Raw genomic sequence first — 26,467 nt, 5'->3', positions numbered from 1 at the left:
CCACATCTATGGACTGGAGGCTCTGAAGTGCAATAATGGAAAACACGCATTCCAGACTCGTGCCTGGATGGGAATCCTGGCTATGCCCTTTTCAAACTGTGGGACTATCACCAGACAAGGTCCTAGGAGGTTCCTAAAACCACCCTACCCATGGAAGTAAGTGAGGTTCACTGACTCCCATCATGGGAAAAGAATTTTCAGCACACATCTGTAAGAGATTTAAAGGGATTTATTAAGCCAATGTTTAAAGTACACACTCAAAGAAATAAAGAGTGTGGGCCCTCAAGAGAGAGGTGCCGTATGACCTAGAGCTGGGTACTGTATATTTATGGGACTTGGGGTGTCTTTAAGATGGGTGACCCAGGATGTGTGCTCCCACTGCTTGTCGAGTTCCCCACCTGACTGGTCATCTTAGAGTGTAAACCATTACATGTGTTTGAGATTGAGATATGCTGCCCACCAATATTACTGCTTCCTTGAGGATAAGCACAATTTACAGGTAAAAAGAAGTGCGCCATTCACAGGTGAAAAGGCCATTTTTCAGGTAAAAGGGAATGCTCAGGCTTACTGTATCTTGGGAGAAGAGGGGGAAAACATTAAAGTGGGCTTGAAAAACTTTTGTGTCTTGAAACTGCGGTTTCTCTTAAAAATACATTTTTTAAATCCTAATTTTCCTTGTCTCTTTTCTACCTAAATTTATATCTTGTATCCTACCTCAGGACCTTCAGCAGGTCACATAATCTCTCTAGGCCTCTGTTTCTTCTCGTCTACCATGAGGATGAAATAGTAGCTGCCACCCAAGGATATTGGAAAGTTTGAAAGAGCTTTTCAGTGCTTAGCACAGTGCTTTGTTCCTATTGTTACTGTGAGGGGTGGGGTCTGGAACAGGTTCCCAGGTTTTTGTTCACTATGAACAAAGAATGTGGCACACAATGGCAAGGAAACAGCAACAAAATTTATTAAGGTGACAGTATGTTTGGGGTGACAGGTTTGCAGCAGCTAAAGGAAATGCAACAAGCACAGAGAGAACAGGGGTGAAGGGATTTAAAATGTTGCACCACTTCCGGGCCACCTCCCAATGGGGGTCTTCCGGAGCATGACTGACAACATGACTGACAGGGTACTGAGTCATGTCAGCTGCGTCTTTTGCACAGGTCCTTTCCCATAATTCACTCTGGTATAATAGAGTGTGTGAGAGGCAGTCCATAGGCATGAACCTTCATGAGCACCACTGAAGATAGGTCACTGTGGATTATGCAGGGGGCGCTGGTGCCCGATGCATCCTGGTTCGGAATTTTGGAATTTTCCAGGGCTGGCTGGGGTGAGGAGTATGGTCTTTGTTTCCCTTATCTCTACAACCTTGCAGTAAGCCTCATGTGGTGGGGGCAGGGGGTGACCCTAGGGTGCTGCCCAGGTTAAGGTGAATGGAAGGGAAGTGGCTCTGCAGCCATTGGAGGGGAGCAGCCCTGTAGCTCCTCATTTTACTGTCTATAGTACTCAACGGCTACTGATATCACACCACTGTGGCCAAGAGTGGCTATCAGTTATAACATACATATCGCTGAAGAGAAAAAACTTTTCCTTTACCCTCCTTGGTTTAGTCAATGGGAGCCTGCAAATATGACAAACAAACGACAGATTAACAGAAGAAAAATAAAACAAATATGCTGCTTTTTTTTTACATGCTTGGGAGTTCACAGAAAAGCGAAACTCAAAAAAGTGGTTAAACTAGGGAGCTTATATAGACTTCTTAACAAAGGAGAGAGGATTCTGGCTTCACGGGTGATCTATTATGTGAAAGTGACCAGAAAATGTATGGAGGAACTAAGGGAAAGTAAGTGTTATTTTAGTGGGGTTTGTTTGCACAGACACATTTCAGTGATGGCTCTTCATCTCCAGGGATAAAGGTTGCACTTCTGAACCTGGTACAGGAAGCGATGCCACCTTCACTGAGGGAAATTCACTCCTGGCTTTTTGGTGGATATGTGGGGGCCGGGGAGCTCTGCTATATCTATTCTTTCTCAATTGCCTTCAGCTCAAAATAATCCTTATGCCACAGTGGCATGTTTGAGGTGGCACATCCTGATCCCCCTCATTAGAAAGACTGGCATTTGTCGATGATGTAGTCTGTAGCCTGACCCTCACATGCACCTCATACTGATCTGCTGGGCTGTCCAGTCGCTCAGATGTCAGGTAGGTGGGGTCATAATGAAGGAAAAAGTTTGAAAACTACAGCAATCTCAAGGAACCTGACACAATTGTATGTAGACATCTAAGTTAGTTAGAAATTAATAGGCAGTCAGAGAGGACCCTCGGGGGAGTCAGCACAGAAGACGAGACACAACAAGATTGCAGCCAAAGGTGAATTTGAAGAAAGGCAGGCCTCAAGATGGAGACATGATGCCCAGGCTTGTAAATCTCCCTGCAGATAAACAGCAGCTTGAGATTATACTGTAATTAGCACCATCTGGTCCAGTGAGCCTAGGAAAACGTCAGACCCATAGGTGGGTGACCAGAACACCCTGACTCATACTCCCTTCCTTTCCAGGAATGCCTTTGTTCTTTCTATGTTAGGAGTTAGATAAGCTAATGTTAATGTGCTCACTATAAACCCTTGCTACGTGCCTCACTTCCCTACTGGATCAATATTAGCTAAGTGACTAATAATCCTATAGGTTGATCCATAGCTCCTCAGGTTGTGATTTTGCTATGTAAAATACCCTTGACATAGAGTCTCAGCTGCCACCCAGGAAATCCAGGAGCTATTCTTCTTACTATTATTGTTTCCAATGAAACTCTTCTAACCTCCTCCTTTAGTTCAAAACTTCGTTCTTCGATGTGAGACCACAAGCTCGGTACATATGGTAATAATTTCTCAGTAAACTCTTGGGAATATATATCGTATCAGTAAAAATACAGTAACATGAGTGTCTGGTGCTGCTTATAACTGATAGCTCATTGATAGTGGAAGAATCGCCTTACTGAATCAAATAAAAGAAAAGCAGGCCCTGGGCACACATCACGTTTGCCTGGCTTCACTTCCCTCACCCATCACATGAGCGCTGTGATGCCTTCTGCCAGCTCTGTGAGCATCAGATGAAATGGTAAGAGTCACACGGTCACTCTTACACTCTTCTCACAGCACTGTGTAACACACGCTGCCACTTAGGGCTCCTGAAACATGAGCTTAAATGACCAATAAAGTAGACCATGAGTCTCCAGCGCTTTGAACTAGAGTAACATTAGAAAGTGACCAGCAAAGTTTTGCTTGATTTATCTTTGTATTTCAGGATTTTGTTTATGTGCCGTGTTTTTTGTTTGGAGGGAAGGGAAAGAGAATGGGAGATGAAATATTTATGGGCAGCAAGTAGGCTTTTCCTGAGGAAGCTATCATGATCAGAGAAGCAGCAAGGCAGAGGCCCAAATTCCGTTTCTGCCCAGCTCCTCTCAGGCTTATGCTCCCCAAGAAAGAGCTCAGGCCTCTAGCCAAACCCAGCAACATGCCACACTCTCTCAGGGCTATTTATAGTGCTGGACTGTTGGGCAAACCTCTTCTGATGTCCCTATTTCTAGCTCTTTCTAATTTAAAACAACTTGTCAGCCCTGGGCCTTTGCAGTGTATGTTTAAGTGCTTTTACACATCAATATCCTGGGTCTCCCAGGATGCATAGATTAAAACAATATTAGCCATTCTGGTTTACTCTACTGGGTAAAATAAATTAGTGGGTAGTAGCCAGGCATTGTTCTTTGCATTGTAGAAGAATCATTTAGCTTCTGTGGTCACTGATGTAGCCTTTTCCATTCTGGGAAAGATAAAATCCTACTGTAACAGTGGCTTCCGCTGTACTCCTTTTAATATGTTTGAAGATTTCTCTAAGTAAGGATTATGAGATTTCCAATGTAGACGACCTTGTGAAATGGATATGCCATGCACTGAGGCCCACCAGCCACCGATAATTAACAGCTCTGATGAAACAGTTCAGCCAGCCTAAATCGCTTCCCAGAGACTCAAACGGACATGGGTAACACAGCTCCAGCTGCGAAACCCGGCCTTTGGTAAGAAGTATGCTTTATTGGGTGAGAAACCATGGCCGTGCAGGTGTCCCTTTGGGTTGTCACCAGAAATGAAGATGGAAACAGAAATGAAGATGGAAACAGTGTGGTTGCTGTTTTTATCTAGGCCTCTGATATTAGGAGACACTTTCTCTGTCCCCCACCCCAGCTTCCCTTAGCATACTTCAATGAGCCTGTTTCCCTTGTGTTCCAATTTTCCCAGGGTTTATTTTGGTTTACTTAGGTCCCTATCCTAGCTATCTGTTGTTTGTCAATCTCCTGGTCTCACTATGATGTCCAAGCCAGTCTTGAACTCCTAGGCTCAAGTGATCCTCCTGCCTCTGCCTGGAAATGCAAGCATGTGCCACCACTCCCAGCCAGAATAATTTTTTTTTGGCAATACTAGACCCAGAGCCTTTGCACTGAGCTGCACCCGCTGCTCTTTCAATATTTTTATTTCTTTAATTTTGAGACAAGACCTCACTAAGCTGCTAAACTGGCCAAGATAGACTCAAACTTTTGATCCTCTGGACTCAGCCTTCCAAAGTGCTGGAATACAGGTATGTGCCACCGTGCCCTCCTTAAAGTGAATTTCTTAACCGTAAGTGCTTATCATATTGAAAAACAACTTTTCAAAAGAGTGGCCTAGAATCCCACGCTCTTTAAATACTTCTTTGTTACCGTATAAGGTATTGCCATGATGTGGGCTATACTACGTACTTACTATTTTCTGTTTTTCTTGACTTCATGTAAACTTGAAACCCAGAATCTGAGAGTAGAGATTGGCGGAATCATGGAGTCCTTAGGCTTTCATCTTTTCTCCCTCACATTTTTCCCCTTCGAATTATAAATCTATATACGTCAATGCAGATAATTTGGGAAATACGAAAACTATGATGGTGCTAGTGAACTGTCAACTTGACTAGATTAAGAGATTCCTGGAGAGGTGACTGGATAATGGGGCCATCATTTCGTATTAATGCACTGGTGCTCACAGCTGAACACGCTGTTAGGAGTGGAGCCTGGTGGGAGGTGCTTCACTGGGGCTGGCTTTGGAGGGCACAGCTCTCTCAGGTGGGCTCCCCTGAGCTCTTCTCCCTGGATATTCATGATGTGAGCAGCTCTGCTCCATCAAAGCCTTCCACCACGATGTTCCTGCCTTGGAGTCAGCTACTCACGGACTGAATCCTCTGAAACAGTGAGCCCACAAAACACCATTTCCTCCTCTAAGTTGTATATGTCAGGCACTTTGGTTACAGCAACAAAAAGCTGACTACACAGTGATGAAAAAACTTGCCTATAATTTCATACCCAAAGGTTACATTGCGTATGTCCCTCTAGCACTTTTTTCTCTGCACATACAGTGTTAGCCCTCCCTATACGTGGGCTCTACATCTGTGGACTCAGACTACAGATTGTATGGTACATATTTAGGCTACAGTGGTTGTGTTTATCCTAAATGTGTACAGACTTCTTCTTTCTTGCCAGTATTCCCTCAACAGTATAACTATTTACATGCTATTTACAATACATTCAGTATTATAAGTAATCTAAAACTGACATATATGAGGATGTGCTTAGGTTTTATGCAAAGACTACACCATCTTATATGAAGGACTTCAGTGAGATTATGCAGATTTTTGTTATCAAGAGGAGTTCTGGAACAAATCTTGGAATACAAAGGGATGATTCTAAACACTTATAGATAATAAATATATTATATATAATGCATGTATATAATATGTAATATACACACAAGTCTGCAAAAATTGTATACACACTTCAGGAAGAGAAAAATAGCATGAAGTTTTTTTCAACGGATGATGTTACCCTCATATGGAGAACCCTAGAAGATGTGTTATATTGCAGCAAACCCTCTACCCTGCTGCTCCTCAGAGAAAAACTTGAAAATGCATGTACAACAATCTCAGTGACCAAGGTTACCCAAGCAGCAGTTTGCCATACTAATAAATGCCTGGAAGCTAATGACCACCACTTTGAGCACCTCTTGTAATTGTAGATGCCAAAAGTAACTTGTATTAATCTCCCAATGTTTCAGTAAACTTAGTATTAAAATATTTATACAAATTTTTCTTTTCCTGAGTGTGCATACATTTTTTGGCAGACTCTGGATAGATAGATAAGATAGATAGATAGATAGATAGATAGACGGTTATATAGAAATTTTTAAACTGATGACCTATTCTATATTTTATTCTATATATTATTTTTAACTTGGCAAAGTATCATAAACATTTTCCTAAGATAGATTTGATTCAACAGGTATATAATGTTTTATCACATGGATGTACTACTATTTACTTAATAAACCTACTATCTCTGTATACTTGGCTGTTTCATTATTATAAAAATTACACAATTCATTTCCTTTTGCCTGTATTTTTATCATAACTCTGCTAATTTCTTTAGGATGAGTCATATAAGGCATAACTTTGGCATTTTTAGTCATACTCTCCTCCAGAAATTATGTAGCAACTAATCTTCCCCTAACTATGGATTGAAAATGATTGTTTTGCCACCACCCTTACCACCACTGGATACTGTAATTTTTTAAGTGATAATTTAGCTAGCAAAAAGAAGAAATAGAAATAATGCCTTATGGCTTCCACTTGTACCTTTCAACTACTCTTAACTCCAGCCAAGACTGTTCTTTTTTTTTTTTGTACCAGGGATTGAACTCAGAACCTTGCACTTTTGAGGCAGGTAGCAGAACCAATGAGCTAAATCCCTGGCCCAGCTCTTAAGGATGTTTTATTGTATATACTATATCTTTTTTCTTTAGTGACTAGTTCATTTATGCTATCTGTTTTTTTGTTTTGTTTTGTTTTGTTTTTTTGACAGGGTCTCGCTATGTAGTTCAGCCTGGCCTTGAACTCGCTTTCTAGCCCAGGCTGGCCTCAAACTCATGCTGAGATTACAGGCATGCACCACCACACCCAGTTTGCCATTTTTGCTGTTTCTATCTTTCCGGTATATTTTAAGAAGCTCTTAGTTTTTTAAAAGATTAATATTTTGTCTGTCATTTACTTTGTTTTCCAATTTTTTTGTTCGCAATGTTACATGACAACAAACATTTCTGATGTTTATATATTTAGTCTATTATACCTGTCTTTTGTTTTTTACACCTTCTTTTACCCCAAGATGATATATTTTTCTAATTGTACCTTTTGTTATTATAGTTAGGATCTGAAATGTCCTCCAAAGGCCCATGTGTCAAAGGCTTGGTCACCACCTTACAACACTTTGGGAAGGTGATAGAACCTTTGGGAGGTGAGACCCAGTGGAAAGTTAGATCATTGATGCATGCCCTGAAAAGTGATACTGGCACTTGAGCCCCTTCCTCTCTCATCAGTTTGCTTTCTGGCCATCAGGAGGTGAACAGTTTTCTTTGTCACGCATTCCCACAATGATGTTCTGCCTCACCACAGGCTCAATAGCAATAGAGCCAACTAACCATGGACCGAAACCTCTGAAACGATGAGCCAGAATAAACCTTTCCTCCTGGAAATTGATTGTCTTGGGTATTTCCTCATAGCTGTAGAAGGCTGAAAATACAGTTATCATTTCATATCTTATGCTTAATTACTGACCTGTGAAAATTTTATTTTACAGTAAATTAGGAGGTTGGGAAGCTCACTGAATTGTTTCCTAGCTAGTTAACCCCTCACTGCAAAGTCACCTATAGGATTAGCCACCTTTTCCACTCTAATTTGTAATGGAAACTTTGTAACATATGAACTTTTGAATATATGCAACAGTCTCTTTATGAAAATTTAAAGCATTTATACTTTTTTCCTTTTCTTCTATTTATCTACCAATAAAAATAGTTCAATATGTTGACTTTATAAATGTGTTTTGACATCTGGCAGTGATGGATATCCTGTTATTATTTGAACATTTTTTGTTACTGTTCTCATTGTTTATTCTCCCAGATAAGCTGAAGAATCATTTTTAAGTTAAAAAATAATGTTTGGGTTTAGATTATAACTGTGTAATGTGTTTTTAAAGTTAATTTTGGGAGAAATGCCATCTCTACAATACTGACACTTATCTACAGAAATGCAGTCCCTCGTTTGCCTAGCTGCTTTAAAAGTTTTACAGTTTCCCTTGCTAATAAGTACATTGACACTTGCAAGGTTTTCCATCTAATTATTTTATGTTTGAGATTATTGTAAATGTTGAAGAAAGTTATTAGTTTGTAGAGTTAACTGAATACTCTTTAATTTTTAAGTTTTCCATTAATATTTCTAGATTTTTTTTCTAGGTAGCTACTTATATAACTCACAAATGACAATTTTGTCTCTTCTAATATTTGATTTCACTTATTTTTCACATCTAATTGCTTTTCATCATTTCCAGTCATAAGTTAGTTCACTTGCTGACTAGTGTTTTTACTTTAGTAAGAATGATAGTAGCTAATATTCTTCATGGATTTTTTTTTATGTGTATGGTACTATTCCAAGCAATTTAGGGATTAACTCCTTGAATCTACCCAATAGTTCTTTGAGGTAGATATTTTCATTTATCCCAATTTTATAGGAAGAGAGACACAGAGACATGGAACTACTTGCCCAAGGTCATACTGCAAGAACTTAACTAACAGAGCCAAAATTTGAATCCAGATATTCTGATAAGCAGGGTAGTGGTGACCTGATGACTCTTTCCGGTCATGGATTGGGATAGGATCCAGTATGAAGTGGCTTGGCAGTGTCCTAACATCTCATATTGCCAAGGTGAGCCTATATTATAGCCACCACTGGGTTTTCCAGTGTCATTATAAGTTACCAAAAGTACAGAAGCCAAGAAATAGAACTTACCCATCAGAGACAAAGGTGAGGCATACTTACCACAAAAGGCATCAATGTCTCTCAGGATGGAAGCTAGGACTGGCATCGTGTTCCCAAGGAGAAGACAGATGATCAACCAACAAGTATATTGCCTGGGTACACAAGGCTATGGGGCGTTTAAATTAGGTGAGCAGAAAGTTGACACCAGCTACCTTGGTGGACAGCCATGACAGCTCACCTAGTTTTCACTGAGCCAATTCTCAGATCCAAAGGTGATCCACTGTAAGGCCACAGTAAGTGTCCACAGTGCTAATTCCATTAGCCCCTCCCAAAGTGACTGAGCAATTGCATACTAGAGAAAGGAGAATATCATTATGATTTTTCAGGGGCTATTGTTTACAGGATCTGAGTTGACCCTGACATTTGGAGACCCAACACCATCATGGCATCTGTTATAGAGAAGGCAGCGAAAGCCAGGTGAGAAGGGCAGTCCCGAGTCCATCTTATTATGATTCATTGTGTTTGCAGACCCACCTTCTGGTCACTTCCCTATCTCTTAATTACAGAATCTGGATAATGTGAATCTCGCTTAGTTACCTAGCTTCTGGACTAAGAGCCCTGAGCTAATTATTAAGCTATTCTCTCTCAGCATCAACCCATCCTCCCCACCCACACACACTCACACACAACTACATTCTGCTTTATGATGCTGGGGCTGGGACTCCACAAACCACATTCTGCTTTGCCAGATGACTCTGCATTTGACTTGGCCAATAAGGGAAATTAGAGGATAGGGAGATAGAAAGACATACTTTCCAGTTGTTTCCTGCTCCTATCGGCATCACTTCAGCCTCACTTCTTACCTTGGCACTGGCATTTGTTGCAGTTGTGGCACAGCAGTTTCTCCAGCACTTGCACCGGAAACACCAGCACCAGCTACCAGGGGTCTCACAGCCCCCAGGGGGCTCCTCTGGAGTCATCAGCATAAGCCAAGGGGTTGCCACTTTCAAGGGTCTGGATTTCAGCTCCTACTCCAAGGTTCCACCCATCAATAATTCCAATTTCTTTCCTTGTTTCCTCAGCCCTAAAAGTGGTGGCTGCTGTCTGCAGATCTGCCTCTGAGATACCTTGGTGTTCACTCTTTGCCTTTTCTAGTTTAATAATTCCCTCTGTTAAAATACCATGTGTGGTATCTGACAGGAGAAGCCAGGTGGAAACCTTAAAACCTCTCCCTGATCTACCCCAACTACCACCACTGACAAAAAACAAAATAAAACAAATAGGAAGGAGGCAAGGATGACAGGGGTTGGGGCCATGCTAAAGACTTACAGGAGGCTGAGATAGTGATCCCCACCCTGCCCCCATTAATTCACCAGCTTCTCTCCTAGAAAAAGCCAATTGGACCCTGCTATTGATGGGGACTCCCATAAACTTAAGTGGTGCTAACTCAGCCACAGCTGCTGTTGTGCAGATAGCCATTCACTACCACAGATCCACATGGCCTCTGACACTTGGTCTGAGGCTATTAAATTATAAAATGTATTCTTTTCAACCCCCACAAGAAAGGAGGATCATTGCAGTATGTCTTCACTTTGAGCAGACAGAAATAGACATTTTACTGCCTAGCCCTCGTGGCCATGTTACGATACAACTCAATAGGATCTGGACAATCAGGATGTTTTGTAGAAGGCATTATGGTTTCACTGTATTGATAACATCTCAGTCATGCCTGGGGACAGGAAGTGATAAGGACCCTGAATGCAATTTTCAGACATAATAGTGCAATTTTCATCCCACCACTGAGGAAGTGGTACCATACTTGGTAAACCTCTTCCAATTTCAGAGGCTGCATCATCCACCACACTAGCAAATACTGCTCTGGCTCATTTATTAGTGAGTCTGAAAGCTTCTAGATCTCAGTAGGTATTATGGGTCCAATGTAATTCCCTAAAATTTATATGCTGAAGCCCTAACCTCCAGCACTTCAGAAGGTGCATATATATGAAAGCAGGATCTTTTAGAAGTGATTTAGTTAAAAATCATTCCATTAGAGTGGGCCCTTATCCAGTCTGACTGGTATCCTTTTAAGGAGAAAACCTAGACACACAGAGGTACCAATGATACTTGCATAAAGAGGAAAGGCCATGTGGAAACACAATGAAAGGTTAGCAGGTTATAAACCAGAAAGCAAGCACTCCTCACTGGAAACCAGCCCTGAAAGCAGCTGGATCTTGGACTGCCAACTTCCACAACTATTGTTTCAGCCTCCCAACCTGTCATGTCTTGTTAGAGCAGCCCAATCACCAATGCAGAGCAATTAAGAGCTCTGCAGCTGGACCGGTGCTTTGACATTATGATTCAGAAGATTCCGTGACGCCGGATTCTAGAGTCTTTTGCAAGCCTCCATGGGAGACTCACAAGAATATTCCAGGGGTGTGGAGCATGTCCATGCCATGTGCAGCAAGGCGCTCTGCACCTCTCAGAAAGCTGCTCCTGAAAACAACTGCACCCATGGAGCGACTGATACCTCAGCATAGTGCATCAAGCCTGTCAGCATCTACACTCACTTGCTGGGGTGGGAGAGCAGCTGTGCTGCTCAGGCAGTGAGCAGTGAGGCCAGTGCTCAGCAGGCCAGATGGGGAAATGACTCCATGCCCTCAGGAGCAGCCTCTGACTGCTGAATGATGGTAACTGGCATAGAAATACCCAGCTCCCTCAGCTTTTAGGTGGGATAACTCTGAGACCCAGGTTCTAGCTTGACACTCTTCAGTCTCCAAGGGATTGAACTCTGGCTACCTGCAGTGGTAACTTGCTCGATAAGAACCCTTAATTTCTGGCCTCTCTCCCTGGGTCATTTACTCTCCTACCACACTTTCTGTGGTCTTTTCCAAAATATTTAATTTTCAGTATTGTCTCAATGTCTTCTGCTAGGGAAACCCAAGTAAAATAAGGCACTATACCTGCCAAAGTATAGGCACTCACTCATCAACAGCATGCTCCTAACTTCTTCTCATTAATGTCTGGGATTACTCCCTCTTATGTCTGCATATCAAAGAGGCAACAGGTTGGGAAAGTAATAGGAAGAAAGTACTTTGGCCTCTTCATAGCTTGACTTCTGCAAACTAAGGCAACTATACTGTATTCTGTCAATGCAAACCCTGCTCTCTGCCTAAGGGAGCAGATGGCAGAGAATGTACTGTCTCCTTACATCTCTCACATATCACTATTGTGAGATCTAAAACTTAGGTTGCCATAATATATTCCTTAAATCTGTTCCATTTTCCTCTTATATAATAACCAGCAATGCCGCCAAGATTCTGGCTTGATTGTCCATTACTGTTCCTTTTAAGCATCACTGTCAACTTCCACATTTTGTCTGTCTTCATTTGCTGACCCATCATAGCTCTTTTAATGAAAGTTAAATGTGATCATATGGTGGAACCTGCTGGCTGTGTAATATTTTGATCTAAAGGTCTACAGTATTCCACTCAAAACTATAAATAGTACATAAGATCCTAATGATATAATTGACAATGTGAAATAGGAAGAAAAGGGCTAAAGGTGTAGGGAAAGTGGGAAGGGTAGGGGAAAGGTAATAAGGGAAAAGAAAAAAATACAAGAAAATGGAAAAAAGTGTTTGTAAATGGGGAGGGGAGGAGGGGGTGAAGGGAGGGCAGGGACAAGGGGAAAAAATGAGAACCAAGACCTGGCGTGTAAAGGTACCAGATCCCAATAGTGAATGTAACTGTACTGTATCCCTAAAATGTACCAATAAACTCAATAAAGAAAAAGAATAGTGGAAGAGAGAATTCCCAAAGTTCATGGAGGCCCTTTCCCAGGAATAAACAGAGGGGAGGAGGGGGTGAAGGGAGGGCAGGGACAAGGGGAAAAAATGAGAACCAAGACCTGGCGTGTAAAGGTACCAGATCCCAATAGTGAATGTAACTGTACTGTATCCCTAAAATGTACCAATAAACTCAATAAAGAAAAAGAATAGTGGAAGAGAGAATTCCCAAAGTTCATGGAGGCCCTTTCCCAGGAATAAACAGTCTTTCCACACAAAGCCACAGTACCAATAGGTGTTTCTGAAGGCAGTAGTAACCTGCAGTGGGAAATTCAAGTCCTCATTAGCGTGGTTACTCAAATAATTCCTAAGAAAATTACTCATGAACATGAGAGACAGACGACAGACAGGGACAGAGCGAGACAAAGACAAAGACAGAGAGACAGAGACACAAAGATAGAGACAGGGAGAAGAAGAAAGGCGATGGGGGAGGGTAAAGAGAGAAGCAAAAGAAAATGGTGATTCTGAATTCCACACAGGCCTTAAATCGTAATTATTTCTCCAGAGGCCTCATAAACTGGTCATTCAATAATGTTTGAAATATTTTGAGAGGGATTAAAAAACTATCTCATTTTATAGTCAGCATCACCAACTATTTCATTATGCAGGTGACATTTTAATGGCCAAACAATCACAGCACTGCAATAAATCCTGGAATGATAAGGTGGTTTTCCTTTGGTGCTGGGTCATGATTTGAGTGATGTTTTGCATGGGTTAAGTTCCATCATTATCTGAGTGACACCTCTTGTAATAATAACCTCGCTGTGTCCCCCGTCTTGTCACAGTTATTTTTCCTGACCAGCTGCCCCTCGTGCCATGACCTTAGAGTGGTAGCTGGTCTGCCCTGACCTTTGCAGCTAGTAAACTCAAAGGGTCTAAAGGGGTAGTGACCACGCCAGCACCAATTAGCTACCTCTGACAGCTCTAGGAGAGAGGCCACTCCTTACCATCTTCCTATCTTAAAAATTGAGAGAAGTAAGCCTATGCTAGAAGCAGAAATCATGCTGGAAAATCCAAGGAGCTTCTCAGCCAGAATGAAATCTCACTTGAGCACTTTCGTAAACTTTCAGTGTGGTTGAATCCACGATGACTCTGGTCTAAGGATTTAAACACATACTCAGTGTGATACAGCCAAAAGGTGCTGGGAAGAAAGAATCATAAGACCAGATAAATGAGCATGGTTAGCAAATAAGCTGCAATACACATTTGAGTATAAAACATTTTGGTCACCTAGAAATCTAATCTCCTTGAATTTCCATGTCTTGTTGTCTGAGACTATGCTTTAAAATCATGTCAAAGTTGTATCTTTTTATTCAGTAAGAAAGATTTCATTTAGCTTTAATGAACATAAAAAGACCTGGACAGATTATCTCATTCTTATTCAGACAGTCTGAGATAGGTCCTAAGAGTTTGCATTTTAAATATGGACCAAATGTATCCTAATTCTGCCTTTTAAAATTCTACTGAGTAAGAGTCAAAAATGAGAATCGTAGTAAAACCTGGAGCTTCACCTTCTCTTAATGCCTCTGCTGATGGGACACAAATACACAACTGGAACATCTGAGAGGTTGGATGAAGCAGATTAACCCAGCTCGTAAGTCTTATGGCTGTGGAGCTTTGACCACATTTTTCAATTGGCCTTTTCACTGAAACTATGTTCAGTGTCAAAATCATCCCCAGAAATAAGAAGGTCAACTTACTCAATGATACCCAATCTGCTTCAGAGTGTTCTGGTTGTTACACAAAAGTTAGGAGTACAGGAAGCTGTGGTCTCCAGGAAATGGGAGGGATTACATCACCCCCACGGAATGAGAAAAGAACAACATAAATCTATTGGTCTGCAACCCAGACCCAGGCAGCTTGGAAAAGGCTTCATGGGGAGAGGTGGGAGTCAAGCTGAAACTTGGCTTGGTAAAATTTAGATTGGATTAGGAAAAAAGAAGAAAGGTCAGGAGGATCTGATTCCATCTGCTTATTGGATTTCTACATGGACCTTGGGTTGCCCTTAGCTTTAGAAGTGAGGAACTCACTAGAGGTGGGAAATGTACCAAAATGACAACATTCCCAGTAATTTTTTTTTGTAGGGGGAAAAAAACAAATGGATGGTTAAATGAGCACTGAGTCCAGACAGGCATGAGCTCCACGCCTAGGTCTGCTCTTACCTGCTGGGCTGCATGGATTCTGCATCTACCTTCTCTGTGTCCACTGCTCCTGTTCCTCCCGTTTCCTCCAAGACAGAGCCAGGACTGTAAGCAGGACATGAAAATCTGCTTGAGTTCAGGATAGATGATAAAGCTACCTGCAAACATCTGAGCACCAATGCAGTAAAGTGAAGTTTGAGAATTTTCAGAAAGAAAGGTGAACAGCAAGAGTAACGACAAACCCAAGGCAACTGTTCCCAAGGCAGCTGGAGGTGCTGCAGCTGCAGATCTCAGAGCAGCATGAGGGCTGGGATTAGGCAGGGACACCAAGGACTCTCGCACCTGGGATGAGCTACTGAGGAGGGAGGCACCTCCCAGAACTTGGGCACAAGCCCCAGGCGTGCATAGGAGGGCACAAGAGCAAGATTTTGTCAGAGCCTCAAGTGAGAAGAGCACGGTGTATTTGATCGTCAGCAGTTAAGAGGGACGTTGGGCTGCAGTTCCTAATTTCCCGTGAAGGGATCATTTCTCCCCACCACCACCCCCGCACACACATGCACATAGGATTCTCTCTGTCATTTTCCACAGTACTATGGACTTCATCACACACACACACACACACACACACACACACACACACTCCTGTAAGGGCAAACAGATCCACAGGGACTAGAGCAGTGAGAAGGAAAAAATTAATCAAACAAGTGACTTTGTAAGAGGAAAGCTTTGTTCCCTCAATGGAAATCTCAACAAGGGTGTTTCAGGCAAGAAGCTCTCAAGCATATTTTTCTTTTTACCTTAAACCCCAAAAGTTTCAATGTTATTTTTCAGAAATAAGTGTGGAAGGGAAAGTCACAGGCAGTAACATCGTGACATCTGTCATCACTGTTGAGTTTTGACTTCCCTTGAATCACTGTGTTTATAATTGGTTCTTTTCACCAGGCCAGTGGCTGTTCCTGGGTTAATGATGTCTTATGGGTAGAAAAGGACTCACTATATATAGAACATAAGCCTCCATTAATGCTTATAAATCTTCCCTGCAGTAGGACCCATCAGTGGTGGCCTCACAGGCTCTTGCAATGAGTGGACCCACACCTGTCCACACACGTCAGGATGGAGTTGGTCCCCTAGTGTGATGTATTTGAAGACAGATCCTATAGGGAGATAATATGATCAAGAACAATCCTAAGAGTAGGGCCTTAATCTGATAAGACTCATGTCCTTATTAGAAGAGGAGATACCCAAGATATCTCTCTGTCTCTGTCCGTCTGTCTCTCTGTCTCTCTGTCTCTGTCTCTGTCTCTCTCTCTCTCTCTCTCTCTCTCACACACACACACACACACACACACACACACACACACACATAGGAGAAAAGACATTGTGAGGACACAGTGCATGGCCACCATCCGCAAGTCAAGGAGAAGCCTCCCCAGGCATCAACACTGCTAGCATTTGATCTTGGATGTTTAGTTTCCAGAAGTGGGAGACAATTAATTTCTGTCACTTATGCTACCCAGTCTGTGTCCCTCCATATCCCAGGGGATCAGGTTCAGATCCCCACTCTAGTACCAAAACCCTTCTATGCAGGGAATTTGCCTGTAACTACACAGTTCCTCTGTGTACACTGTCATCTCTAGATTACTTATGATAATGTGGATGCAGTGTGACTATTTGTTATACTTTATTGATTAGGGAGAAATGACAAGAAAAAGGTCTGTACGTGTTCAATACAGTCTTTTTCTAAATATTTTCAATCCACGGTTGGTTGAATATGTGTATGCTGAACCCTGAGATAGAGTTAACTGTGTCTTATTATGGCAAGGCTGGGAGGCTCACTCAGTTCTGAAGGAGAAAATTAAAGGAGGCTTCTATTTCTCTTTCTGTAGTTATAAATACTGTCCCCAAGTTTCACTTATGATGAAAGGAAAAAAGAGCTGGACACTATTTTTCAGAAGCAAAGGGGCACTTTCTAAACTGCGATGGAAGGAAGGCGGGCAGGTTTTAGCTACTACACTGCTTGCTGTAGTGATTTCAGACATTAACATCTCTTTTATGAGACCATCCACGACCCACAGGAGCTGGATCCTGTGCCAGGAGAGCTCCAGGTCACTGCCATGTCAAGTCAAAGTTAAGAAAACTCAGCCATCTACACAGAATTAGGAAGTTGTGTCTAAACCAAATGTGTTATTTGATCTTTCCTTTTGTATTCAATTTCTTTGTGTTCTGTAAGAAACTTCTCAGCACTATACCATTTGAGACCCTCTGGTTAGTTTCTGAAAATCTAGGGAAAACTGGAATCAGCAGCTCGCATTAAGAAAGTAAGTATAGGCATCCTAATGTGGAACCACAGAAGCCCTATTGCAAAAATAGTAGAAGCAACAGGTCCAGCAAAGGGCGGAAGGCAATACTAGCAAAGAAAAAAAAGAAGATCACTGTATCAGAATAAGTTAGATTATGCTGCAGGGACAAACATCCCAGTGAGTTAACCAAACTGAGCTTAGTTCTCACTCACACTGTGCCTCTACCGTTTCCCTCAGCTCCCAGGGCAGCTCCCTCCTGAAGACTGACTTGTGTTTCACACCTGCAGCGGAAGGTCTCCATGGTGACTGCGCATCTAGGGAAGCCTACACCAACGATGCAGGCAGCTTCCAGTCACTGCTGTACCTCTGTGTACTGCTGCCCAGACTCAGAAGGACTTTCTGACTGCCTTGGCCAGGAAGGGACACATCACACCCCACCAGCCAGCATGTGTCACAGCCCCCTGCATTAAAAGTATGGTTTCCTGTGTGCTCAGAAGGAGGCACATAAAAATAGACTTCATGAGCACAGATTTTCTCCGCCACAGACAGTGCAAACTATCAAGTGCAAAGATGCATTACTAATTGAAGTGGAACAGTTGTTCAGTGTGTGGAGATGGAGCTGGAATTCAAGATGTCCCTCCCCGCCTCCCCATAGGATCTGGCAGATGAAGTGACTACACAAAAACCCACCATACAAGTGAAAGCATGAGCCTTAATACTCCAGTGACAGTGGGTAGAAAATATGCCTGAGGCTGAAATGAGATTCTGTCTTCCAGTCCCTGCTTTCCTTAGCTTAATTTTGAGAGAGACAGAAGGACCCAATTCGCCCAGCAGCATGGCCAGTGACACCAGGCCTGGAGCACCCACCAGTTGTCACAAGAGGAGAATAGGAAAGTCCACTCGGACGGGAATGGAATGGAGCCTTCTGCTCCTGAGCACAAAGATGGGTCAGGGTGGGCTCTGAACCATGCCTCGAGGCACAGAGACCTCATCAAACATAAATATTGCCTGGTGAGGGTCCCACACCCTTGCCACTCATATTGGCAACTGGGAAGGATCGTCTAAAGGAAGATGAATTTGGAAGCACTCTTTGTCACTTCCTGAGGAAAGAGAGCAGGCAGACACCACTGTTCTGGGGACAGAGGTCAGTTTACAAGCAGAGAGACAGAGGGAGGAAGTTTCCCTTGCTTAGGACATATTCCTTCCCCATTCAAACCTCAACAGGGCCACAGTACTCACTGCTGAAGACTCAGATATCCAACTGTTCCAGTCTCCTTCGCCCTCAATGCAGCAGACCTGGCCGTTTGGAGACTTCTGACTCCTTCTGCAATCCAAAATCCCCAGAGTGAAGTGTCCAAAGAAAACAGATGATGAGTGGGTCTCAGATCTCTTCATCTCTTTGTCTCTAGCACCTAGCACATGGGATAGAGATCAGATAATCAATAAAGCATGATCCAAATGAAAGGGAAAGAATTACTTCTCAGCAATGGAGGCTACATTTGCAAGCACACACAGTGGTTCCCCTGGTGAAGGATCATCTTATGTTAGCTGACAGATAGGCCTAGAGTAAAATAACCTATGGGCAGCTCCCTATGGCCCTCCAGGCGAGCCTCTTATCCAGCCTGTATAACCAGGATGTTTATGGGTTAAGAAATAGTGGCAAAATGGTCAGAATCCTACTCCTACCTCCACCCCATTCAATGTCCACCTCCTCCATGAAGTCTTCTCTGACTAATCCAGGACCCTGTGAACTTTGAACTCCTAATTGTCAACTGCCCTGTTTTTAATTTTAAATATATCTCACTGGCATTAGTAGGTTGTACTTAAACTTGTTTTTCATGTTCCTGTATTTTCACTCTCAAACTACATTTAACACTTCATAGCATCTTTCACAATGTATATAGTACATGGCAGGCATTTAATATATTAGTTGAATGATAATAATAAGAATTAATAAAACATTTGTGGAGTATTCTCCACATGTTAATCTCAAGAAAGAAGTACAGTTATTGTATCATTTTGTTCTCACTGCAAAATTGATGCTATTATTCCCATTTCAAAGTTCAAGAAACTAGTTTTAGAGAAATTCAACTCACAGAGTAAAGCTAAGTTTGGAAGCACACTATCTTACTCCCATTGTAAGATCTCCCCCACCAGATACTCTTATGTGGATTTTCCAAGCGCAAGACAAAAGTCAGTCTTGGATTTCATAAGGCACAAGACAACGCCTATAAACACAAGACTGGAGCCTATGCTGGGTGACAATGACTGACTCAGCCTCTACGCTTCACCTTTAGCATAAACCTAATCCCGTCCAGACTACTCAAAAGTCAGCCTCAGTTAGCAACTCACAGAAGGATGGTGACTCATCTCCCAATTTATCAGTCCAGGAAAATTACTCCTAAATCCCCAAATCTTTACCACCAATTGAACCATTATGAGACGAACTGTGAGGCAAAATATCAGAAAAAAATTAACAACAACAAAAAAAAGCACATCTTTTGTGCTCTTACCTTAGGTTCATGGGTGCTTCTGAGCTCAAAAGAACTGTGGGTTACCTCCCTTTATGTGGGATTCTAGCCTGTCTCTTGCTCTTCGGTTTACCTGGCCAACAGCTCCCAGAGTTACGTGGCTGCCAGTCTGAGACACTGGAGATTGAAGTTGCTATCACCCATCTCTTTTTCAGGGGCTGGGACACTCACTGGAGATGAGAATCAGTGCCCCAAGCAAGCAGGGAGGGACAGCTCAGGGTTCATCTCACAGGATAAAAGATCCATCTGGGGAGTAACGGCTTCCAGCTGAGGGAGTCACTTCTTGGCCTACCCTCTGGACTAGCAGCAGGGCTGAGCCTGCTGTTACCTTCAGCCCAGAAGTGTGCCTGTCACAACACTTACGAGGCTCCAATGACTGTGTCCAGCCTCTTTTCCACTGTAGAGGCCTTGTCTCAGGGAAAAGGGGCCTTGTTTCTACACTAAAATATACCTTCGCCCTGGGACTTGCTTTCATTGCATATGTACCTGGTTCAATATCAGCTGGGCCCTAAACTGTGTGTGACAATCTGCAGGATTCACAGAGAAGCGGCAAGGATTCCAAGCCAGCTCCTTGCTTCACACAGGCCAACCTCTGACCTGCCTTCCAAATGGATTCCTGGCAAAATCACATTAGCCCAGGATTCGTCATACTATGGCTGGAAATATCCATTCAGATAAAGAGCCCAAAAAGATCTCTTTAAACAAGGTAACAGAGGGTAAATTGTTTTGTTTTCCTGAACAATTATCTTTTAAAGAACAAAATCTCCATCTGTGCACTGACTTCACCAGTGCAGTTCTGATGACTCATCCTGTCCAGCAAAGGGGAGAGTAGGAATGGAGTTCACAACTCTCCTTTAGAGGAATTGAGTTCTGATTTTCAGAAAAAAAAAAAAATCTCACCATGATTCCATCACACAGCAAAATACTAAGGACCTTCATTATCTCTTCTACGCACAAAGCTGAGCTCAGTGCCAAGCTATTATTATTCTTTTCAGTTAGATGTAGCTTTTGGCGAGGTTTATGCCATTACAGCACCTTTTACTTTAAAACTCAAAATGGCTGCTCAGTTTTTCATTAAGAATGAAATAGTGCTATTTATGGTAATAGAGGGCCAGTATTATAACCTTCATTCTTCAAATAAGAAACCCAAAACACAATCAAGTTCAGTGACATGGCCAAAATCATATACAAAGATTTGTCTCAAGCTCCTTTAGGACTGGAACTCTCAGTACATCCTCCCTCCCTCCTACCCCAGCCTAAGCACCTTCTCTCTGATTAATTCCTACTTATTCTTCAGAACTCACCTTAAACTTCCTTTTCTCATTATGTGCTCTCCTACAACAGTGTGCCTGTTTTCAAAGCATTTATCAACATTTGAAACAGTACATGTGTTTTCCTGGTTATCTGATTAACCACCTACTCCCCCAACTGAATGTAAACTCCCTCAAGGCGAGAACTAGGTCTGTTCTTGCTATCCCCACATCCCAAATGCACAGCACAGTGCCTGGCTCATGACAGTCCCCCGTAGCATGTGCTGAGTGGGAAGACGAAGGCATGGATATGCTCTGTGTGAAGCCACAATTCTGCATGCTGGACCTCTGTATTTAAATTCTGCATGCTGGACCTCTGTATTTAAATGCTACTGCGGTACTAATCGAAAAATTACGCACTGTTTTCTCATCATGATGTAAAAGTGAAACAGAAACTTCAAAAATAAAAGTCAAGGTCACTCCCTCAACAACACCTACTGAGCACCTGCTTCTTTGTCACCACTGCCTTGAAAGAACCATTTGTCAAAGGAAAAGATAGTTTTCCAAACACAGCAAATGGTGTTTATACACATAAGATAACACTGTAATATCAGACCATGAAAGTTAATTGGCTAAGTTTTCGGTTCTTCAGTAATATCTCCAATCACACCCCCTAGTCACAGAGCAGCTGAGCTGCACCAAGATGGGGCAGAATTCCCTCTATGTGGCTTCTCAAAGGTGAGGCTGCGCTTCTAGAATATTATGTGTATCCTTACATTGCAGTCTTTAATTGCTTCCGTATCCAAAGATCACTAAAGACAATAGAGTCAGCCAAGGAAACAAGGTCTCTGTAGGAATCCTTATGTAGAATCTGCAATAGAAGCAGAAAAATGAAAGCATGTGTTAAATTTTAGCCTCTTCCCACTAATGCAGACTTCCCTATGCAAATGTCGAGCAATCTTGGTGACGACATTAATGGGAAGCAAGGGAAATTTGGCCTAGACCTTCCCTCACTTCTCTGGGTAACATCCCCACCCAGATTCTCTGTATATGCTCCTCCTCACCCCACAGTTCAGATTCTCCTGCCCACTCCACTCCCCCTCCCATGTAATCCCCAAACCGAGTCACTCAGGCTTGCTCTCACCATCATTGAAGTCACAGCTATAGAATGATTTTGGTAATGGCAGAACTTCAGACATCAGTTTTGAGTTGCAGTGCACCCCAAAATTAAAATAAACTGTGACCTAATATTTCTACATATAAGACAACCTCATGCATCAATCCCAGAGAGAATTCTTTCTGGTGTAGCACAGGACTCAAGAGTCTAGAATTACATCATTGTTTCACTGTTGGAATTACCAAGACTCTTTATAACTGTGGATATCCTGGGAAGAACTACCAACACACACACACACACACACACACACACACACACACACACCCCTTGGTGTCCTCAGCAACACTCTCCATTCCCCAGCACCAGGATTTATTAGCTCATACTGTTCAACAACAAAGTTAGACTTCTCATTTTTATCATTTTCTTAGACCTCTGAGCTGAGAGAGAGCAACATGACAAAACAAATGCACCAATAATTCAGCTATGCAACTGGGATCAGCAGTCAGGCCCTCTGGAAAAACACGAGTCATGGCTGCTGTTTTGCTGGGTGTGGTTCTTCATCTGCCTCAGAGCGTTTTTGAAGATGACGTTCACTTCAGACAACAGAGAACAGGATTTGTGCAAGGTCAGATGTTTCCTCCCAAGTCTGCCAGTGGTGGCTGGACAGACTGTCCTAATTGTCCCAGTGAAGGATCCAGCATGCCTCCTCCTTCTCCTTTTCTTCCTCCTCCTCTTCTACCTCTTCCTCCTGCTCTTCCTCCTCTTCCTTCTCCTTCCTGCTGTTCCCAGCCCATACCCTGCCTATCACTTCTCCTCATTATCGACAAGTGTGGTCTGTCTAGATGCAAAGCTGACCTTGGCCAGACAAGGAGCCAGCACATTAGAGGATCAGACAAATGTCAACTTGTTGGCTGAGTGAATGCATGTGAATCTATAAAATCTCATGCCAAACCCCCAGCACTTTCCTTTTATTAGTAGTAGTAGTAGTACATATTATTATATAGAATAATGGGTGACATTTTCATCATTCTTTCTTAATCTGAGAAATGAAATTTAGTTTTGTTTCTCACATCTCTGTGGAGCTGGTCCAAGAAGAGCTAGCATTTTGGACTAGCTATTTGTGATACTGCCCCATGATTTTAATCACCAAAACAGTATTCAAACAGGTATCTCTGTAGGAAGGTTAGGTTCAGACAAGCTATTTGGCCTGGGATGGGGGTAGATATCAGGTATGTTCTCAGATGGAATGAAGATACCTGTTGTAGATATTACATGGACATGTAAGGAAAAAAACTCTTAACTAAACAATATGACTCAAATTTTAAAAACAAAAAATTAGAAAATCTACAGAGAAGTCTTCTTACCTTTGCCTTCTATTCAACTATTTCCCCCGTGTTACTAGTTATTATTTTCCTGTGAATTCCTAGAGTTTCTTCATGCATGTGCCCAAAATATCTATTATCTCCCCTACCTTTTAAAACAAAAAGTAGCATAATTATATGACATTCTTCACACTCTTTTTTTATAGTTGCATAATATGTATTCTGTGTCATATGAATATACTGTAAGTTCTCTATCGAAGAATGCTTCTGCTACTTCCAGTCTTTTGTTATTATTACAAATGGTGCTGCGTTGAATAAGCTTACACAAAATTCTTTTTGCCTCTTTGCAAATATAACTGAAGGGTGAGTCCACAGAAGCGGAATTGATATATGCTTTTTCTTAAGCTACGAGTTTATTTGCTTCTGACAGGCATCAAAACATCTTTGGGCCAAGATAACTTCACCAAAATAACTATAGCAACATTGTTAAAAGGAATGGGGACCATTTTAATGTCTTAAGCCAAGTTGGAAAAGGCATTGGTCAACTTTCAGCTTCTACCCATCCCTTTCTTAAACATTGTGGGCATTTATTGGGTTTTGGCCACCCAGTATCAAAACCCTTCAAATGGCCTAAATACTAAACTTAAATAGGGCCTGTGCTATTACCTTTCCCAGAAATATATAACCTTAGGCCAAAATCTACACTGAGTCATAGCTACTGGTCAGTGGTTCCATCAGGCAATCAGAGCCTTGGCAGGAGCAAGACAGGAGAGTGAAAAAAGAAGAGTGTTTGGAGAAAAATGCACAGATCAACACTTTAGAATTAGGCTTAGAAACAAGACTATCTGTGCTTGTATATAAAAGAGGAATTGAAAAACCAGGTTGTTCCATGCATGTTATAAAAAGAAAGACATAGTATATACTAGGCCCTGGGCTTGATCGCAGCACCAAAACAATTAAACAAAAAAAAAAAAAATCTAGACAAGCTTATTGGAGAAATCATAAATAAATGGGAAGATAAATCAGATATCAGATTAAAAAGACTCACTATTACAAAGATGACAGCTATACCATACTAGTCCACAAATGGCTGAAACTCCAATAAAAATCCTCTTGTAGAGGAAATTAAGAATATTTCAAGTGGATTCATAGGTGTTAGAACCACAAACAGAAGTCAGGGAGGCCTGTCATGGTAATACTCACCTGTAATCCTTTGAGAGGCTAAATCATGAGGCTTGTGAGTTTGAGGCTAATATGGACTACATAGTGAGTACAATGCCAGCCTGGAATACATAGTGAGACCCTCTCCCCAAAACAAAATAGAATAAAAATTTTAAAAGATATGTAAGGAAATGCTAAACTCTGTTGAGTTGCAGTGAATGAGCCAGAAGCCTCAAAAGTGCTGGTGATGTTGGAGTGCTTAAAGTGGGTTGTGGGAATGTAAGTGTTAATTTTATTCTTCTTCTTTATATCATCTCAGTGTTTATGTATGTGTTCCTAGTATTTTGTAATTTTTTTATTGTGAAAGTAGCCCAAAATGCTAAAAAAAGAATAAAATTGAGAAGTATCTTGACTTATGAGAAATGACTTGTTACTTTTAAAAATATTATGATAATGATATGGGATGAGAGAGACAGAAAAATGGAACATGAAACACAAAGACTCCAGAAATGACCTCAAATTGAATTAGTATGTGATAAAGATGACATTTCAAGCAATAAGGAAAATCTAGATTATACAGTGATGTGTTGGAAAGACAAGCTAGAAATTGGAAAATATATAAACGGCTTCCCAACTCATTCTTATGTCAAAATAAGTTCTAAATTAATTATAGATTTAGACATAATGAATTGAAAACATAAAACCTAATGGTCATAGAATAAAATTTAGGTGACTGTGTGTAAAAATGGAGTGAGGAAGAATTACATAAGAAAAGCAAGAGATTATAAAGAAAATACTGATTGTATAATTGATTGAACAACCTAAAAAGCAAATAATTGCCTCTGATCTTAGATACTTTCTCATTGCTGGGACAAAATACCCAACATCCACAAGTTAAAGGACAAAAGGCTTATTTTAGCTCACAGCTTGTAGAGGCTTCAGTTCATAGCTGGTTCCAAGGCAGGGCAGCATAACAGAGGAGAAACAGTCCATGGCAGGGTAGGCAGGAGGCAGTGAGCACCAAGTCTGCCTTCCTTCTTGCCTTTATATTCCATCCATAAGCCTATTGGTTGGTACCATCCACACCCATGTAGAGCTTCCCTCTTTGGTAATTCCACCACCCACAACTATGCTAAACCAATCAGAGGGCTAATTTATTTTTATCACATATCCATAATCCAGTATCACACACCCATGATCTAGCCACCTCCCAAAAGCCCCACCTATGTACTCATGGGGCTTGGGGAAGACATCTAGCTATAAGCCATTATACCTCCCAAAGGTACTCATGTTTCCCCTAGAGCCTCCAGAGAAACCAGCCTGCTGACCTTGACTTTAGCCCAAGGACGCTGCTTTTGGGCTTCAGGCTTCCAGGACAGTAAGAGCTACTAAGTTTGTGATCATTTGTTATAGTTAAAAAAAAAAAATGGAAGCTAATGCATTTTATATTTCCAAAACTATCACAAATATTTCAACAAAATAACCATTATGTTTATCAATGTGATGTATAACCCGTTTTTTTAAAAATCAATTTGAAAAGAGAAACCACCTTGCTAGAAATGCAGGCAAAATTAACAAGCAATATGAAAAAGAAGTGCCAATTGGACAATATACAAATGAAAAATATTCATCTTTTCTGGTAATAAATGAATACTTTTCACTCATCAAACTGGCAAAGAGGAAAGTGAATGCTAATACTCTATACTGAGCAGTTCATCAGGAAATGAATATTTTCATGCCTCGTGGATGGGAATATAAACTGATACAACATTTGGGATGACAATTTTTCAAAATGGTTCAATAATTTAAGCATGTTTACACTTTGATGACCTATATACTCTACTTTTAGAAATGTATCCTAACTTGAAATTCAGAAAACTGTACAAAGATGTTGCTTTCATTGTTGTTTGTAGTAATAAAAACATAATGCAAAAAAATCA

At 41.5% G+C, this 26,467-nt stretch overlaps 1 pseudogene; it reads right to left on the bottom strand.

Annotated features, from left to right (window-relative positions):
- Positions 1 to 18,863, bottom strand: part of LOC104871461 — a 71,005-nt pseudogene extending 52,142 nt beyond the window's left edge.
- Between the last annotated feature and the right edge of the window lie 7,604 nt (positions 18,864 to 26,467).

This window comes from Fukomys damarensis, unplaced genomic scaffold, assembly GCF_012274545.1.
Source record: "Fukomys damarensis isolate Sample0158 unplaced genomic scaffold, DMR_v1.0_HiC HiC_scaffold_1, whole genome shotgun sequence".
Taxonomy (NCBI): Eukaryota; Metazoa; Chordata; class Mammalia; order Rodentia; family Bathyergidae; genus Fukomys; species Fukomys damarensis.
This window is presented reverse-complemented; position numbering and strand designations above follow the sequence as displayed.